This window comes from Bombus vosnesenskii, unplaced genomic scaffold (genome assembly GCF_011952255.1).
Source record: "Bombus vosnesenskii isolate JDL3184/JDL3185 unplaced genomic scaffold, Bvos_JDL3184-5_v1.1 scf7180000015768, whole genome shotgun sequence".
Lineage (NCBI taxonomy): Eukaryota > Metazoa > Arthropoda > Insecta > Hymenoptera > Apidae > Bombus > Bombus vosnesenskii.
Window position 1 is genome coordinate 1 of NW_022884143.1, and position 17,728 is coordinate 17,728.

General features: G+C 35.7%; 1 pseudogene; it reads left to right on the forward strand.

Moving 5' to 3' along the window:
* Positions 1–7,307: 7,307 nt before the first annotated feature.
* LOC117241366 lies at positions 7,308–11,111 on the forward strand (annotated as a pseudogene).
* The last annotated feature ends 6,617 nt before the right edge of the window (positions 11,112–17,728 follow it).

The following is a 17,728-nucleotide window of genomic DNA, read 5'->3' on the forward strand; positions in this document are numbered from 1 at the left end:
AAAAACTTAGTCATTATATTCCAAAGACTCGGGAAAGTAGGTCTAAGAATACAACCAGATAAATGTGAATTCTTAAAGCCCGAATTAGGATATCTAGGACATGTAGTGACAGCAGATGGAGTAAAACATAACCCTAAAAAGATAGAAACAGTAAAGAATTTCAAACTACCAAAAAATCCTACAGATGTAAAATCATTCCTTGGGCTAGCTAGATACTATAGAAAATTTATTAGAAACTTCTCTAAAATTGCCAAACCTCAATCTATTTTTAAAGAAGGAAATTTAGTATTAATTCATAACGATCATAAAGAACACAAGATAGATACTGAATGGCCAGGGCCATACACCATTGAAAAAGTGAAAAAGCCCTTATTATGAAATAATAGTAAATCACTCGATTAGGAAAATACATGGTAACCGTATTAAACCTTACTTTCCAGGACGATCTTCACCTTCTTCATAGTTAGCTAAGCTAAACGTTATACCCCTTAACGGTAGTTCTATATATCAAGAAAAATTAGCTCATGCATACTTACATAGCGAATCTGTAAACGTAATTATAGGTTTAGACATTAAGGATATATATGCAAAACTCGGCGAAATTAAAAGATTTAGACTAATGTTAACAGAACATTTTAAAAGTGAATGCCCGTATTCCAATGAAATGATTACACGCGCTCGCAAAAGAAATTTAGACAATGTAATCATGCATATTAAATTTATGACACACACTTGTTACCGAAGAGGGTCATTGAATTTTGTTGGATCCATTTCTAGAAGTCTATTTGTACCTCTGGATAACGATAATTTAGAATTAATGAATAAAAATATAGATAAATTTTTTGATGAAAACAATAACTTAAAAACCAATATAACTTACAAAACAAATTTCAAAACGATAGCTTTACCCTTAACTGACAGTCTAGAAGAAATCCTAACAAAAATTGAAAACGCTCCAAAAATCATTAATAATGTATAATCGTATAGAATGCACCTCAATCAAATTTCCAACGAAGTAAGCTCTCTTAATTATGAACATAGAATTAGAAGTCTTAAGAAATAGGAACTAAGTGTCTTATAAATTATTAGTTATATTGATCTAGCATTACTAGGAACATATGTATATTTAACAAAATAGGATTATTCGATATTATAAGCAAATGCCCACCTTCCAAATTATGTATTCGCGTATTATGTTGTAAAACCAAAGAAAAAAAAAGACACAGGTATAAGCAATATCTCTAGACCAATAGAGCGCACCTTTAAACACATATTCCACACCGGAAATACAACCATTACGAGAATTACCTGAAGACACCAATTCAGTCATCCTCGAAGCAAGGCATGTAAGATTCCAAAAGGGCATACAAAAGGAGGCACTACACCGAAAATAAGAGTCTGGAGGACCAGCCGCACTCTAACACTGGGGGAATGTAACGTCAACAAATATTTTCAACCGACTCAGGAAACCTGAACCGCCTTGCACACGACACCGACTCCCAAAATAAAGGATTATGAATTCGGCACGTAGGCATAAGATAAACGAACATCTAGAAGGGCTGGTTCTTGATCGAGGCTTCAGTCTTTCGGTAGCAGTTTAATCGCACACTTGTAATCCTATTATAGAATAGAGGTATCTCGAACTCTGGTTCAAGAACCCAACATTTTTTTATTATTATTTTCCCATTACTTTTACGTGACAAGCAAAGCGTAACGATAAACAAACTCCGGGCAAAACAATGTTGCCGCTACGTGCAATCGTCAACCGAGGTTGAATTTAAAGTTTTCGATACTCCCCCAAGTATAAATAAAAGAACACGATCGTTAAGACAGTTAGTATCGAACATTCTTATAGCGAATTAATATCGAACGAACGTAAGCATTACCTTGTATACACATATCGAGCAACACTAAGCGAACGACGACTAATTCTGTACTGCAAATAGTTTTAAATACATTTGACTACACTAAGTATCAACTCGTCTGGTCATTAATCAACAACGCGTTTAATCGTCCTCCACATACATGTTGTATAAGCTACTATGTGTGTATTTATTTATGTTTCCCATAGTACAGACGTATTCCTTATTTTATTGTAGCTGTGTAATTTCAGTAGTCTTGCATAAAGGACATCTGTTTTGTTGCAATTGTATCAGCTATTAATTGTAATACTTGAAGCGTTTGTATCTAATCGTCATGCATCTGTGGTGGCACTCAACCATGGAACTTTCCAACGGCTTCGCGACACAAAGCGCTATACCTTCAAAGCGTAAGGCCGACACGCCTAATGTACCATTGATATCCCTACAGTTCTTTCGCCGAATATTCGGAAGAATGCATACGCGGCAACCGTTGCGGACATCTAATGAACGCGTGCGTGGTGGAGATATCGAGGGGCAACAAAGAAAAGAATCCATTTGGTTTCGAATCAAAGATTCATTCTGCCCCGAGCTGCGGAGTGCGAAAGGTTAAGCGTCATAGCGAAGCAAACACAATTAGAGATACGTGATTATTGACTCTTGATAGTTAATTGTTAATCGTTAATCCTTAATTGTTGTTCATTGTTAATCGTTAATTGTTTTTGATCGTTCATCGTTAATCGTTAATCGTTGTTGACAGTTAATCGTTAGTCGTTAATTGTTGATCATAAATTGTTGACTGTTGATTGTTAATAATTTAATTAACTTTTTTGTTGAACATCAAGAGTATTTCTTGTGGGCACCTTCACCCACTATCTACCTCACATCGTTATTCTACATACGGAAGGCAAGATTGATATCGAGTTCGAAGGATAGACCGCAGAAGTCTGGTCTCTGCTATTACCACGAGACCTTTCGAGACCGCGCAAGGAAGTGCCGGGCCCCTTGCAACTGGACCCAGTGAACCGAGACCAGCCGTCCGTAAACGCGGCATGTGGCGATGGCTTTAGTATCCCGTCGCATTTTCGTGACGGACAGGGCACCAAGGATCTCTTTCCTTGTGAACACCGGTGTCAATATAAACGTATACCCGTGCAACAAACTACGCGGATCCGCGAACAAAGATACGTACGGGCTGTTCGCGGCGAATCGAGTGGTCGAAGCAAACCGAAAACGCCTTTCGCGAGTCAAAACGCATCGTCTCTGACGCCACAATGTTAGTGTCACGACCGGCATACTTCAAATCCGATGGACTGACGATGGAGATAAAGATGTGGCGGCACTCGGCGACAATCGGCGACAATCGGCGGCAATATCGCTGAAGTGTCTAATGAACCATCAACATCCCAACGGTCCTTCCGCCGAAGGTTCTAGAAGAAAGAGCACGTGGCAACGGTCGCGGACGCCTAGCAAATGCAAATGCATGGTGGGGATGTTGAGGGATGACAAAAGAAAGTAATCGGATTCGATCGAAAGTCAAATCATAAGAGCTTTCAGTCTTGGAAAGTCACTCCTAGAGTTTGGAAGTGGATTGTAAAGTGAATTGTTAGAAAAAAAATAAAGTTTCTTTTTTTTATTTACACCTCAAATTTCTTTTTTTATTTTGTTGTTTTACGTGACATTAGCGCATCCGGTATCGGCAACAGCGCGTGAACGACAAATGGCAGCCGCTAGGATTCGTTACAAAATCTTTGTCTCCCGTGCGATTAATTCTGTATTTAGAATAATTTTAAATATATTTGACAATATCAAGTATCAACTCGTCACGTCATTATTTAAATCATCCACCACAAATCCAAAAGCAGAATAAGGAAAACAGAGAAACGAACAAATAGAAAATTAAGTTGCTAACATGTTTTTCTATAATAATATTTTAACATCAATATTGTAATACGCAATGTGTTACGCCGCCTAAAACATCTGCACGCCAGCCCGCGCGACCGGACAACAACCGACCTGCGTAACGTCACTTCGACCCTCACATAAGGACCCACCATAACTTTCACTTCCCTGTATTGTTTCGCCATGTGTCTTCAATCCGTTTGTCTTGAAGAATTTCTAAAGCTTAAAAATATTCTCGAAACACAGTCGGTTTTTAGAGAGGTCCTTGGGTTTATTAGTCGCACTTAAAACACGGAGAAAGCGGGTATGCACCCATTAGGAAAATCCGAATAGCCCTGTAATAAAACAAGCTAGGTTTTTCTCACGCACACAGTCATCTATCCACCACGATGGTAGGAGACTCCCTACTCATCCCTTCGAGCCGTAGTGCAGGTCATGACCAATCGACACCGCGGTTCGTTGCCCTCACTTTTCCTAACGAAAGTGGGAACAACGAATCCGCGTTCTTTAGGCACAGGGGCACACCCACACCGAACTTTTCTTCCGTATTAGAAAAAGAGCGACAGACAGTCTAAAAACTAACGCCTAACGCGGCAGTCTACACATAGCGCGAGAGTCGCATACTTCACGCAAATCTTTTGTCGGTTCTCGGTGTTGTCGAACACACATCTTCTCTCCTAAATATATTATAGTGCTAAGTCCATTAATACATTAATTTCCATTATAAGAGCCCTGCTCTAGCGTACATATCTATCGCATCTTCGTGCGACAAGTTGTTAACTATTTATTTCTCTACGTCAGTGTAATCTAAGTGTTGGAAATATATAATTTATAATTCTGTGAATCACAGTGTTATACAAACTCAATCACCCCTATTATCTCAACGGAAATCAGGGGATCGATCAATTCGTGGTGTCGATTGTTATAATCGTAACGGGGATTTACGACCCCCGTTGACGTCTCTCCTCGCGATTACGTCTCCCCGCAATTGGTCGAAATTTACACAATGTGAAAATGAAAAAATTGGAAGCAACCGAACTACGGATGAAACTAAATCACTTCGCTGCTTGTAAAGATAACTTTTAGTGTTATAAACATAAGTCAAGTAGCAAAGAGCATAAAGTGAATTTACCCAAACTCTTCTTGAAATCTGACAAAATGATTCTTTATTTTGTCAAAAAAATCTTTACGTATTTTCCATTCCCATTCGTCGCTTTTTTCAGTGGCGTGTTTATCGCTACGTCGAAACTCCGTCGGGTAGCAGTTAATTTCATTTAAAGTAGAAAACTATTCAGAAACGTGTATACGTTACACAGCAACAAACCAGTCGCCCTGTTATTACCTCGTTCTCAACAGTTCAAATTTCAGGGACAACCGACTACTTAGTATCGACCCAGTACGTCATATTTACTCGCCAAAAGAATTGTAAACGAAAATTGTAACCAGACGTGCCGTTAGTAACTACCATTTTTCATTTGGCGGAAATTTAAACAAACCCCGAAACACCGTGGCGTTTTGCAACTGTCTTTAATCCTTTAAGATAAAAAAGATTGACGCAAAATTTTGACGGGATGAAATTTCACGATATATTCAGGTGAAACGATGCGAAATTAGAGCGAAGCTTATAATGGGAATATAGTTTGCTTGTCTGTTGTCATAAAATGAGATATGCAGAATATATTAAAAAATAGAGTATATGTAATACGAAACTTTATATTATTCATGTTATTATGGACAAAATATCACAATATGTTCATATATTTAAATCTCCTCCGAAAAAGATTATTGTATGTAGAACACAGTTTAACTGTATTTTGAATTCTTGTTTATCAGATCACAATTGATAAGTTGATATTAGGATGATTATCCTCATTTGAAACAATTTTGTGACTGTTACTTGTCAATATACTTTATATCTTATGTACATTTTAAATATAGTACGCAAACTCGAAGTTGCAAGGAACATTAATAAAAACTCAATATTTCAATAACGCCTTTCATGATTATAATTAAATATTTTTTCAAAATGTCGTATCAGTGTTACATCTAGCACCCCCTCCCCCACACACAAAAGTTTACCAATTTATAATATATGTACTAGTAGATTGACAAGTTACGATTTACAGGTTATATAGAATTCTATTTTATGATTTTATAATTTTTCGTTAAATAGAATAATCAAATAACTTGCAATTAGTAAAATTTCATTTGTTTTATCGTCAAACTTGTGCAAGGGAACATATTAATGCTGGTAACTTTAGTGACTTGCAAAATTTCAATAGTGCAAGACAGGCCAGATATTCAATTGCAATTGGTTGCTATCCATATTTTCATCGGTCTTACAATAACCTTATGTTATCAATTATGAATTAAAAAGTTAATGAAATCACAAATCACCCAAGGCCAATGGGTATGACTTCTTTTCGAAGATCGATTGAAATCTCGAGTTTGTTGTTTGAGACATTCAGTTACCACAAGACAAAAACACCACTCCATTACAGCCGACGTAAACAAAACATGACAGATTCTTCCAATTCTCGGACAACAAACATAGGCATACATACTGTTTTAAAGTCACAGTCTGTCGTTGAACTTTCGCCAAGTAACTTGATACGTACATATACACGTCCCTCGAAATCAGTTTTCGACGAAAATACATACGTGACATGTTATGTTGCAACCGAACGTGAATTTCTCGCGGGAAATAGCCTGATATCGTTTATTTATGCGTCTCTCAAATACGAATTTTACTATACACTTCGTTTAAGACACGCCATTTTGCAAAACGATTATCGAAAGATTACTGCTTACATCGAGATCGAGAATAGATTCGCAGGAAGCTGGATGCCGCGATTTCTTCCCGCGCTTTACTTTCTTCCGAAGTTGTGATTGGTTGATTTCCTGCTGCCATATTCGGTTTCGCCGAGAATCGTGAACACGTACGCTGGAAGCAATGCGGGGTAATTATTTAATTTATTTCATAATATTGTTTAACATATATCGTGAAAAGTTCTGAATATTCGGATTCTTCTGTTATCGTTTCATCGTATGTTAGCATTATCAGCTCTCGATATCGAATTGACAAACAGAATTTTTCTCATACAAAGTAAGTCACATTAAGTATATGTATATGTATAGTCGAAGCAATGCAATTAAAAATTTTTCCATTTTAATTGGTATTATTTATCACAGACATTTTACCGAGCATTCATTTTATAAATCTTATACATATATATATATATATATATATATATATATAACCAATTTATAATATATATATGAATACACACACGCGCGCGCGCGCACACACACACAAACACACACACACACACACACAAATATACACACACACACATATATATATATACAAACAATAGAAATACTTTCGTGTATTATTATACGTAGTTCGATAGTTTACATTTCACGGGCCCCGTGTTGCACCTGCGTCGGTTTCGTTCCTGTTTCCAACGTATAAGTGTAGCGTCAGTGATTCGCGTGACGCGACGCAACCTTCAACGTTTGTTTTTCTCCGTTTATGCGTTGTGTGTTCGTTTGAATGAAAACGTCGCGAGTGTTGTAACAAAACCACGGAAAACAGAAGAAGAATACGGGAGCAAAAGGAATTCCAGGCTACAGCAGAATGCCCATTGCCCAACAAGGTTTCGTTCCATGGTATTTCAACGAGGTAAGCTACCTCTTTTAGTACGCTTCAAGGCGCCTCTTTCCAACCAATTAATTTGCGTCCAACACCATTTTAACTTCGTATACTCAGAGAAAATATCGTTCTTTTGTATTTTCTAACTCTGATCTATGTATAAATTTACTGCGACGGGTCATTTCTACGGATTAACGTATCTTATAAAAACGTTGCGTGAAATGTTAATAATATATAAGTCTTGAAACATTTGTACTAATTTCATAGAGGAACGTAGTTGGTACCTTCCGGGTGGCATATTGTATGCTTGTTACATGAACTTTCCAAATATCTTACAGTTAAATGGTTGGATTGTTTACTAGAATAAGCAACACAACATTGTTTTTGATTTATTGTGAATGAATTTATAGAATCATATTATTTTACACATATACACTATCGCGCAAAAGTATCCCAACATTTGATTACTTTTGATATTATGTTATTTAATTGCACAATCAAATTGATAGTATGTACCGATATATAATGATTACGATCTGTATTATTATCTTATTCCTATGATGTGGTTTTAACATAGGTCGTAACAAAACGGTCAAAAAAATTCTTTATTCTCAGACTCTGTAGCCTGTAAGAAACGAATTAATTAATTAAGAATCTCGTTGTAACCTACAGGTTCGGAAAAGGCTGATAGGCTTTGGTCTACGTGGTGGTTGGGAATTTTCATTCGTTTCGAGTTCGCTTAGCTGATAAATAGTGAATGTGCATTTCTTCCAAAATAAAGAAGAAAGCGAAGTCGATAGAAACGTGGGTCAAATTTGAAATCATTTCTCGATTATGTGGAGGTTGATTAAACGCGTTGGTGTATATAGTGATGAGACGAGTTGATATTTGGTGTAGTCAAATGTATTTAAAACTATCGGCAGTACTCTTCTAACGATCTCCCTCTAACGAATTTAAATTCGACTTCGGTTGACGGTTGCGCGTAGCGGCGATATTGTTCTGTCCGGAGTTCGTTTATTATCAAGTTTCGTACCTCGAGACGGTATCAATGCCCCGAGGCAAAACAACAACATGAGTTACTCTCGATTCGCATCGTCCTATGACTCATATGCCGCTACAATATGCAATCGAATAAAGTGATAAATAGCTTGCAGATGTTTACGCGTCTCTGAAAATGTTAAAAGATATAACACGTTTAACGCGAAGTATTCGTGATAATATTCGCTGCAATTTGAAATATCTGCGTGCAGTCTCGTAGGTTTTGAATAAAAATTTATCTTTTATCGAAAGATACATACATGTTTTGGCCTATATATAGCTTTGTACTCTTGTAACCTAAAAGAGAAGTCGAAAAAAAGTGATGTTAACTCTTGCAGTAAAAAATTCATTTATGTCAATACTACATTTAGAAATGCACCAAGAGAAGCAAGACAAATTATTGACGAAACACAGGATAGTCATTTCCGATCCAAAAGAAAAACGCAACTAAAATAATATGTAGATAGCTATTAAGGCAATAAATAATAAAGTCATTGAAATGATCCATCATTTCAAACTAATATCGCTTCTCTTTACTTCAGAACTGCTATAAACATTTTAAATATCATTTATGTCTTGGTTCCCTTGCGAAGTTCTCGAAGAATTCGTCAAATGATGTCATGAACAATATAAATAATCGTAAAAAATCTATATTTGTGTTTAAAAAATAGGCGAATAAAGAGAAATAGGATAATCGAGACCGGTGAAAAAGGATCAACCAACATCCCGCATCTGATACAAGCGGAAGAGAAATCAATTTCTATCATGTCGCACGGCGAACAAGAACGCAAATACGGAATCTTTTGTATAATACTACTCCAAACTCTGTTGAGTCGCAGTAATAATAATAATCGGGTGTTGACTTCTGCTCGTTTTTACTTGAAGTTTGCTCGTTACCTCTTTGAAATTTGGTGGATCGTTTTCTGTCGAAACCCGTTCCATCTGACGTTAAAATCAATAAAAACAATATTACGATAAAGACTTTTATCTCCATTGTTGTCAACTTCCGTCAAGTCTTCGTTTTCTGCTCGCTGAATATAATACGGATTCCCAAAAACTTTCTTCGTATGAAATTTTACTAATGTACATTTATCAAATATTGCACATTTTAAAATAGGTTATCATTATAAGATTAAAAAAAAAATAGATAAAAATATCTTGAAACAAAAGAAACCAATTTTGAAGTTTGTTAGCCCGGAAATGTCATGGTAGGAAGGTATACTTCGATATTACTTTTACTATCGATAGGCGTCGCCGTCGTTGCTGTTATCATATACGAGACACAACAAATCACGAAATTGACAAATCACCGGTGATCTCCTCGAGTCGCAGTTCGAACGTTTCACAAATAAGTTAAAGAATTAAACTTTAGATATAGTGGTAAAATTTATTGTATGAATCCAACAGAGTGACGGTTCAGGGTGTTATAACAAAGAGGTATAGAACGCTGATTTGGGAGACTTCTTGTACTGAGGTTTTAGTCCCTCTGAAGTTATCGTCGGGTGTATATCAGAGGCGCCTATCCGTTGCTATCTGGTTATTGTTTCGATAGCTGTGGCATGTAGGATGTTTTGTCTACTCTATTAGTGCTTCTAAGCGTGTGATACTGTCGACGATTCGCCTGTGCATGATTATACATTGAGTACACGGATAGCTTGAGTTGGAGTTTTGATGATTAGGATAATCGAAATAATTCATAGCCATGGTAATATTTTAACTAATTTATTTTGTTGTCTTTTATAGGCCACTGCAATGAGAAAAGAATTCCTGAAGCCAAAGAAAATGATACACCCAAATAGCAGAAAGTCTATCGCTATTACGAAAAAAGCCAAAAAGTAAATACAATTACTATTAAATTATGTGATTTTGTTATGTACATTTCATTTATTTTATATGATTATATAATACTTTTGTGTAATAAAGAAGGAAATGGACAATGTGTTTTGTTTCAGAATATCAAATAGACAGAAGGCAGAAATGTCCTGCTTGATAAAACAGAATTCAATAGGAGAGAAAATATCGTGGATCAGAAACAATATGATTCCAGGCGTGTGACCCTATACTCCAGAGATAACTGCAAGTTTGTTAGAAACGGAGGTAAAACAAAAATGTATACACATGATGATACAGAGATTGTACATTAAAGATGTGATTAGTTATAGTTCTATATTTGATCCAAAGGTATGTAGCAAGAAATGATGAAGAAATGGAAGAAATTACTATTAAAAGGTCTATAGGTAGCAACAGGAGTAGACAGCATGCTAGGAGGGAACATATAATTAGAGTAGAAAGAACTAGGAGAATATCATACACGTGGAATAGGTAAAGAATTACAGCCAAATTTATTTTCAATATATCCTGATGTACAAACCCTCCTTTATTTTTCAGAAATTTCTGATATTTTAAATGCAACTCAGTGTGAAATGTTATTGAATTGGAATAATGAATTACAGTGTGCGAATAATTTTAAATTTATAAGGTTTGGCGAGAAAGATTTAAAGAAAGTATTAGAGCTAAGAAAAAGAATGAAAATAAGCCATATTAGACTATCCAAATCTCTATTAGCTATGCCTGTAAACAAGAAGAATTTATTCAGCAAGCCAATTGATTTAGATGAAAATAGTGTAATGGAAATAGAATAAATTCTGTAGATATGTCTTTTTATCTTTCATCTCTATTTAAAAACAAGAAAACAGAAGAAAAGCGAACAGTTTCGTCCTTTTTTGTTTGCGAAATGCTAAAAACCGCATTTCGTCTTGCTCTTATCTCCCACGAGAAACAGTCACGTCACAAGATACAAGAGTACGATAGAAGAGAAAAGAAAATGTTCGATTGTGAAATATACAACAAAACTGAAACATGCAGATGAATCACGTGCACGTTATGAATATTCTGCATCGTTTCTCCGCCTTTCCTTCATTTTTTTCGCTAGCTGCTCCATTATTTAAGAACGAAGATATAGTAATTACTCTCAAAGTTGTACATTTCGAAATGGTAGGAAAATCAATAGTACAATGATAAATATACGATTTTAAAAGCTTTTTAGATTTCTTACATACTTAGCATTAATCAAATAGCTTAGTATATAAAAGAGTTTACTTATGTCGCATGTTATAAATGCAGCTGCGTTCGTTACAACAATTCCAATTCCAAGGAATTTCTCTCGAAGATCGCAGTGAAGAATTTGCTTTGTTAAATTATTACTGGTATACTTCGTCAACTTGTGGTATATCGATACAATTTGTCAACCATCACTTTTAATAGCTTCTCGCTAATAAAAACATTTCGTACCTATTTAATAAGAAGCAGTATATTCTTAATTATTTAGAAATTTAGTTAATGATGTTTAAAAATACGAATATGTTTAAAAATTATAATGTAAATATATATATTTCATTTCATGTTTTACTAATATATCTCTAATTTAGATTAAATATCTGAAACTTGAAAGAAACTTTTAAAACTTTCAATACATCGCATACGTTTCAAATTTAGTGCATAGTTACATATATATATATACGATCGATCTTACTCGATCATCTTACTCGAAGAACAGGGTCTGCGTGTGGCGAGCTACGGGACAGGGACCGTTGGAATGTTTACTGTCGAGTGTTACAACTATTTCCTTCTTAAGGAGAGCTATAGAATTATTCCATGCCTTTGTTAGACAAAGCGTTCATCCTGTGACCGCGGCTACGTTCGGTGACTGACTGTCGCCTCGAGCCAAAGCTCATTATCACAACTCTCGAACAATTACAATCGGATTGAATAACTACAATTGTTCACTTACAGCTATAGTAGACTCTAGGTTACAATGTTGCGGGATTATCCAAAATTCCAAAGGCTCCGGTGTTCTTTCATCTCCGACAAATATATTATGGTATAGTTCCTATTTTCCGACCGCATGGAAGGCTAATAAAGATGGAAATATGGTCGAGAACTGGCGACCAATTACGATCGGCCCAATTCTAGGCCGCATTTTCTCATCAATCCTCGATGGGCGGCTAAGACGGGGAATAGATCAAAATATAAGGCTGTTGAGATATGTGTAATTTTCTGTGCTGGACTGAGTTAAGTAGTAGAAATACTTATATGTATATATCAGTGTGTGGAAGTATGTGTGTGTGCGCAGCGTCTCGAAACAAAGGAACGTAAACAGTCAGTCGGTTAATAGTCGTCGATGAAGAGTCGGGTGTAGAAGGTGCTGAGACGCGTGCAAGTGTATCGATAAATATATATAGAATCGTCAATGTAATAAATATATCATTATTTTAGTAATAACTGTCAATATAAATTTAATGTTCCTATAACATTATTTCGGCTTCAAAGATCCACAATTCTCAACATGGTAGAAGATCGTGGTTGCCGAGATTTAAGGTTATGGAACCACGTGTAACCGGGAGTGAATGTATAAAAGTCGATTTATAAAAAGGAATAAAAAATTGGAAATAAGTTCTGAAGAGATAAAAAGGCTATTGGTAGAACAAATAAAAAGATTTTGGATAATAAAGAGAATTATTTTTTGAAAAAAAAAGGTGTGAATATAGAAAACGAATCAAGATGCCAAAGGACGACGAAATTAAGGTTCAAATATTCGATGGACGCGATTACAGAATGTGGAAGAAAAGAATATTAATGTATCTAAAGTGTAAAAAATGTTATGAACCGGCTACACGAGAGAAAATGGACACGGATGCGCAAGATAAGTGGGATGAAAAGAATCAATGGGCGATGAACTACATCTATAGTAGTATAACGAATGAGCAATTAGAATTTGTTGGTGATCAAGACACTGCTTTAAAAATAATGCAAAAGTTTGATGAGATGTATATGAAGGAATCAACAGCAGTGCAAATTTGTATAAGAAGTAGACTAGACATGATGAGGTTGAAAGACTTTGAAGAATCAAATTCATTTTTCACGGAATTTGAAAAAACTATCAATGAATTAAAGAGTGCCGATGCAAATGTAAGCGAACGTGAAAAACTCGACTACATGCTGAAAGCACTACCAGAATCATTGAGCTATGTTGGTGACTTAATCGACTCAGTGAAAGAAAGTGATCGGACTTGTGAATTTTTGAAAAATAAAATTATAATGTGGGAAACGCGTAGCAAGAAAGAAAGTGATAGAACAAAGTCAAATGTATTTACAGCCGAAAAAAAGGACATAAAGTGCTATGGCTGTGGAAAGTACGGTCACATGGCAAAAAATTGCACAAACACGTATAGAGGCGGAAACAATGGCGCAAACAATGGAAGAACGCAACAGCAAGGAGGTGCGTATCAGCCGCAGTAGAATAGGGGTCGCGGCGGACGAAGTTTTGGCCAAAGAAGACGAGGATACGGCCAACGAGGATTTGGCCAACGAGGACAAAGCAGAGGCCGGCAACAACGCTACTACGAGGCAAGTCAACACGACGCAAATTATTCACACAACGAGGGCTACGACGACCAAGAAATTGGATCTTTCCTAACGAGAGTAGAGCGCGAAAATAATAAAAATGAAATTACGGTATGTACTAGCGATACGCGAAAAATAGATTGGATAGTGGATAGTGGATGTTCAGATCACATTATATATAATGACTCTTATTTTGTTGAGTACGAAAATTTAAAAAACCCGATAAATGTGAAGTTAGGAGACGGTAGAAGTCTAAAAGGAACAAAAGTCGGAAAAATTTTAACTTACTTTGAAGTAAACAAAAGGAGGATTAAAATTACAATGTCTAATGTATTTTACGTGAAAGAAATGGATAATAACTTAATTAGCTATGCGAGAGTAACGAATGAAAATAAGATAGTCTCAGCAGGAAATACTTTAAAGATATATAACAAATACAGAAAGTTGATAGGGATAGCATTCAAAGATCATGGTTTATATAAGATAAGTAGTTACATTGAAAGGCAAGAATCTCATGCTAAAAATGTAGAAATGTACCCTTCCAAAATAACCGTAGAAGAGCACGCGAGATTTTAGAATTAGTACATACCGATTTAAATGGACCTCATAATAATACCGGGTTTGATGGATCCAAATATTTCTTGACATTTATAGATGACTACAGTAAGTGTGCATTGATTTATACTTTGAAATCAAAAGGTGAAGTTTACAATTGCTTCCTTGATTACATAAACAAAGTCGAAAATCTTACTGGTAAAAAGATAAAGAGATTAAGATACGATAATGGAAAAGAATATATGAACAAAAGCATGTACAATCTAACTAGGGAAAAGGGAATTGTCGTAGAACCATGCCCACCTTATGTTCACGAGTTAAATGGAACAGCTGAGCGCTACAATAGAACAATCATGAATTCCGCTAGATGCTTATTACATGATTCAAAGCTGAATATTAAATATTGGCCGGAAATAGTTAGAGCCGCGGCGTACTTAAAAAATAGAACCGTTACAAACACATATGAAAATAAAACACCATTTGAAATATTTTTAAAAAGGAAACCGAATATAAATAATTTAAGATTGTACGGAAGTAGAGTTTTCGTAAGAATACCCGAAGTTAAAAGAAATTCGAAATGGGACAAAAAAGCAGACACTGGGATACTTGTAGGTTATGAAAACAATGGATATAGGATACTAGTTAATAATAAAATTGTAATTGCAAGACACGTAGAATTTATAGGTGAAGATGATAATTTAGTAGGATTTCGAGGAGAAGATGGACCAGGCAATGAGACAGAAAAGGTTTTTGACGAACATTCGGATGTAAACGAAAAGGTCGAGCAGGTTGCAATAAAAAAGGAGAGAAATTTAAGTAACGAATCAGAAGAAAAACTTGAGGACACAGAAAGTAATTTGAGAAGGTCAGGACGGGAAAGAAAGAAACCTCAAAGATATGGTCAAACGAGCTCATATTTCATTTATGTGAATATAGTTAGTGCACACAGTCCTATAAAACCTATGAAGAAGCTTTAAGTGGAGATGACAGCGGTTCATGTAAAGAAGCAATGGATCGAGAAATGAATAGTTTAATGAAAAATAAGACCTGGCAATTAGTAGAAAAACCAAAAGACAAAAAAGTATTAGACTTGAAATGGATATATACGAATAAATCTGATAATCGTAAGAAAGCGCGACTAGTTGTTCGAGGCTTCCAACAAAAAGAAGTACTGGAAGATTTATACTCTCCAGTAGCAAAAATGCAAACGTTGAAGTTATTACTATCTTATTGTTGTCAATATGGTTTGACGATTATGCAAATGGATGTAGAAACAGCTTTCTTAAACGGAACTATAAAATCGGAAGTATTTGTAAAACAACCTATAGGTTACGACGATAAAAGCGGGAAAGTATGTAAATTATCAAAAGCGTTATATGGATTGCGTGAAAGTTCAAGGGCTTGGTATGAATGTTTCGACGAATATATGAAAAAATTAGGATTTCAAAGAAGTAAGAGTGATTATTGTCTGTATATGAAGTATGAGAGCGATGATGTTATATATTTAATTCTATTCGTAGACGACTTATTAATATGTGGAAAAAACATAAGAAAAATCGATGAAATTAAAAAAAAATTGTCAAACAAATTTTTGATGAAGGACTTGGGTGAAGTAAAGACTTACTTAGGAATAAACATTGAATACGATAATAAGAAGTGTGAGATGAAACTGGATCAAAGTAGTTATATAGAGTCATTAGCGAAACATTATAATACAGAAAACAGTAAATTATATTTTACACCAATGGAACAAAACTTAAGTTTAGAACCCGCACAATCAGCTTTAGACGATATAAGATATAGAAATCTCATAGGAGCTTTGTTATATATTAGTACTGGAACAAGATTAGACGTTAGCTATAGTGTAAATTATTTAACTCGATTTCAAAACAGTTACAACGAGACCCACTATAAATATGCAGCACAAAAAATTAAGGAGGTGTGTTGAGATATGTGTAATTTTCTGTGCTGGACTGAGTTAAGTGCGTAGTAGAAATACTTATATGTATATATCAGTGTGTGGAAGTATGTGTGTGTGCGCAGCGTCTCGAAACAAAGGAATGTAAACAGTCAGTCGGTTAAGAGTCGTCGATGAAGAGTCGGGTGTAGAAGGTTCTGAGACGCGTGCAAGTGTGAATCGATAAATATATATAGAATCGTTCATGTAATAAATATACCATTATTTTAGTAATAACTGTCAATATACATTTAATGTTCCTATAACATTATTTCGGCTTCAAAGATCCACAATTCTCAACAAAGGCACAAAGGATTTACATCCGAAAGTGGATGTAAAATCAATATTGACCTAATGAGCGCAGCCTTAAATTATAGTAAAAGAAATCGAAGGGGAATTTTCACAATATTGGACATCTCTAAGGCCTTCGATACTATACCCCATTCAGCTATAAAACCATGTCTGGCGAGAAAAGGCGTTCCGACCCCCATAATTGAAATTATAAATGAAATGTACAAAGGATGTAAAACTACGATCAAAACGAATAATAATATAGAGGTCGAGGTAGAAGTTCTCAGAGGAGTCAAGCAGGGTGATCCTTTATGACCGCTGCTATTTTACTTGTGTCTCGAACCGCTGCTTGAAGTAATCGAAAAGAATATCGGAGGCATTAATATAAATGAAGGGAACAAAGTCTCTGTGTTGGCCTTCGCAGACGATATCGTCTTGCTTGGTGAAAATACGAGGGCGGCACAAAGCCAGATAGACGAGCTTCAGAAATACCTGGAGAGGTCGGGGCATGAAAATATCAGCAGAGAAAAGTCAAATGTTCCAGGTAATAGCGAAAAAGACACCTGGTTTATTAAAGACCCGGCAATAAAAATTGGTAAATTAAGGATACCCGGAAGAATCCCAGAAAGAGCCTTCAGGTATTTGAGTGCTAAAGTTGCGAGTGGGGGAGGCATGAGGTAGATTTGTCCCATATCACGAATATACAATACAAGCAGGCGATAGAGAATCTGATTCGAAATTATAAGCCGCAGAAAACGCTCGAAGTAGGGGTTGAAATGAATCTAATATTACAAAATGATCTTCCCGATTATGAAAGACCGCGAAGGTTATCCCCGCAAGATAAGGTCGAAGTCAACGGTCAGATCAAAATGTGGCTGAATGACGGAATAATACGCCAGTCACATTCCGACTATGCAAGCCGGATCGCGTTGATTGAAAAAAAAGATGGTTCAACTAGAATTTGCGTCGACTATAGGCGACTGAATCGAAAGGTAGTGAAAGACAGATACCCGCTACCCTTGATCGAGGATCAATTAGATTTGTCACAGGGATCGATAGTATTCAGTA